Below are 2950 nucleotides of genomic sequence, written 5' to 3'. Positions count from 1 at the left end.
GAAATATTCTTATTAAATACTTTTTTCTTTACATAGTTGAATGTGCTGACAACAAAATCACACAAAAATTATCAATGGAATTTATCAACCCATGGAGGTCTGGATTTGGAGTCACACTCAAAATTAAAGTGGAAAACCACACTACAGGCTGATCCAACTTTGATGTCATGTCCTTAAAACAAGTCAAAATGAGGCTCAGTAGTGTGTGTGGCCTCCACGTGCCTGTATGACCTCCCTACAACGCCTGGGCATACTCCTGATGAGGTGGCGGATGGTCTCCTGAGGGATCTCCTCCCAGACCTGGACTAAAGCATCCGCCAACTCCACAGTCTGTGGTGCAACGTGGCGTTGGTAGATGGAGCGAGACATGATGTCCCAGATGTGCTCAATTGGATTCAGGTCTGGGGAACAGGCGGGCCAGTCCATAGCAGCAATGCCTTCCTCTTGCAGGAACTGCTGACACACTCCAGCCACATGAGGTCTAGCATTGTCTTGCATTAGGAGGAACCCAGGGCCAACCGCACCAGCATATGGTCTCACAAAGGGTCTGAGGATCTCATCTCGGTACCTAATGGCAGTCAGGCTACCTCTGGTGAGCACATGGAGGGCTGTGCGATCTCTATTATATTATGACAGACCAGCTAGATGTAATGTCTCTATTATATTATGACAGACCAGCTAGATGTAATGTCTCTTTTATATTATGCCAGACCAGCTAGAAATGCTGTCTCTATTGTATTATGACAGACCAGCAAGATCTACTGTCTCTATTATAATATGACAGACAAGCAAGATCTACTGTCTCATATTATGACTGACCAGCTAGATTTTGTGACGGCCTTGAATTTTTCTGAACCGTCTCAGTGCTTCTCCTTCCAATAGGGCGCTTTCCCTTTAATTCCCAATTAAATAGCCAGCATCAGCTGCGCAAAAGTGGGGTTGTGATGGAGACGTGAATGAGGATGTGTTCAACCCACAGTTCCGAAGCTTCTCTACTCCCGTTTGTTTTTTTGCCGTTAAACGTGTGTTTTGTAGCCTAATAGAATTTACCCAGGATCGGATCCACTCTTAGCGTCCGTGGACTACACCTCTCCGTTCTTCGTGGCCTTTCTCCGCTGGAAATCTGTTGGCGGATTGGATTGTCTGACTGACCGACTGACTACAACCTTTTTGTATACGGTATTTCATTTGTTTTGATGTCATGTATACGGTGATGATTTATGTAGTTAGTTGTAGTTGAGGACTTAGTAAGAGTTGATACGCTTTAAAGTTCTGTGGTAAAATAATTGTTATATTGATTGTATGATTAATACTGGGTTTACGCTACACTGAATGAACGGACAAACATTGCGTGACAAAAGTCACTTGAGTTCCCTGAACTCCTTTACCGGGCTGGACTCTTTTTAGGCCCGAGGTACAGGACATTTCTGGAGGAACCAGAACTCATTGTGATATTATTATGTGTGTGTAATCATTGATGTTGCTAATACAACCCACGCAAAAGAATATAGTTGTTTTTGAAGTTCTTTCCAATGTTGTAAGGGTTTATGAAACGTTTATTTCCATCCTGACTTTTACATAAGTCCTTTGTATTGGTGTAGACTTGACGGACCAGATGGGACTCATTCCCTCCCAAACCAAAAGGAGAAACCAATGTTTTCTCTGGTAGGCACAACCTACCTGGCACCCCTATAAATAATAACCTCAAGTCAAAACCGTTACAATCTACTGTCTCTATTATATAATGACAGATCAGCTAGATTAAAAGGTTGCCAAATTAGGTGATGGCTTTGGGGATGACCAGTGCATATACCTGCTGGAGCACGTGCTACGGGTGGGTGTTGTTATCGTGACCAGTTGTTGGGAAAGTTATGATTAAATGACTGAACAAATTTGAAATGGAACTGTAACTAAGTAAACTTCTTAACAATATGAGTTCATACGATGGGATTGTGTGACACAGACAAGGAGTAATTGAAGTTAATGAACACCATTCCACCTAGGAAGAAACTGAGGTAAGGCGGAGCTTTACCTAGCATAGACTAAAAAGATAGACCAAAAAGAGCCAATAGAAAAAACTGTCAATGGCAATGTGAGAAAATTACGGTAACTAGTCTGGCTCTAATTCAGGTTAATTGTGTTTTTTTTCCCTATATATATAAGGCGGCTTCCCGCATAAGGGATTCATTTCCAGTCTGGACGAGGAGGGCTGGAACATCTCCTGCTCTGACTGCAGCGCGAGGACTGGGCCGCCTGTGAGTGCTCTGGCACGGGGATGGGGCCCACTTCAGCACCCGCTGCGAAGAGTAAGAACAATACGTGCTTTCACGTCAGAGTCTACAAAAGTCTCCAATAACACCAGAAAAAGTGGCTAGATTTGTCACTAGTTGCTTTTTTGAAAATGTGTAGCTAGAGGGGTCTGAATACTTGCTAAATACAGCGACTAAATTGCTAAGTGGGAGTTGTGCAAAAGCTAATTTCAAAACTAAATATACTCATCAGAGAATTAACTTCAGACCGCATGCATTTCAAGTATTAGCTCTACCGTATATAATAGCAGGGTTGCCATTTTGAGATTTTTTTTTTTCTTCAGTCCTCCAGTGAAAAAACCTTTCCATGGTACCAGCTATCTTTCGGTAAGGCGTGGATGGGATTTGAACCCATGCTCTTCGGTTTACAAGACCGACACCTTACCGCTTGGCCACCATGCCACTCTATGCTGCAAGATATTTATCAACATTCTGGAAAGTAGTAGTTGTGTAATGTGAATTTGGCACACAAATAAACTCAGTGGAGAACCTTGGGATTGAACCAAGGACCTCATACATAAATAGCATGCACTCCGCCTCTGAGCTTTGATCCCATTTTATTTGCAGATAAAATGCAATATTAATACAATGTACTTTTTATATACACCACTCCATTGAAACTACAATGAAATGATAGCAGC

At 42.4% G+C, this 2950-nt stretch overlaps 1 non-coding gene across 1 annotated transcript; it reads right to left on the bottom strand.

Moving 5' to 3' along the window:
* Positions 1 to 2639: 2639 nt before the first annotated feature.
* Positions 2640 to 2711, bottom strand: trnat-ugu (transfer RNA threonine (anticodon UGU)). The gene has a single exon. It is a non-coding gene; the product is annotated as a tRNA-Thr (tRNA).
* Between the last annotated feature and the right edge of the window lie 239 nt (positions 2712 to 2950).

The sequence above is a fragment of the Oncorhynchus mykiss genome, chromosome 4 (assembly GCF_057628025.1).
Source record: "Oncorhynchus mykiss isolate SJ-2025 chromosome 4, ASM5762802v1, whole genome shotgun sequence".
In the NCBI taxonomy this organism is placed as follows: Eukaryota; Metazoa; Chordata; class Actinopteri; order Salmoniformes; family Salmonidae; genus Oncorhynchus; species Oncorhynchus mykiss.
This window is presented reverse-complemented; position numbering and strand designations above follow the sequence as displayed.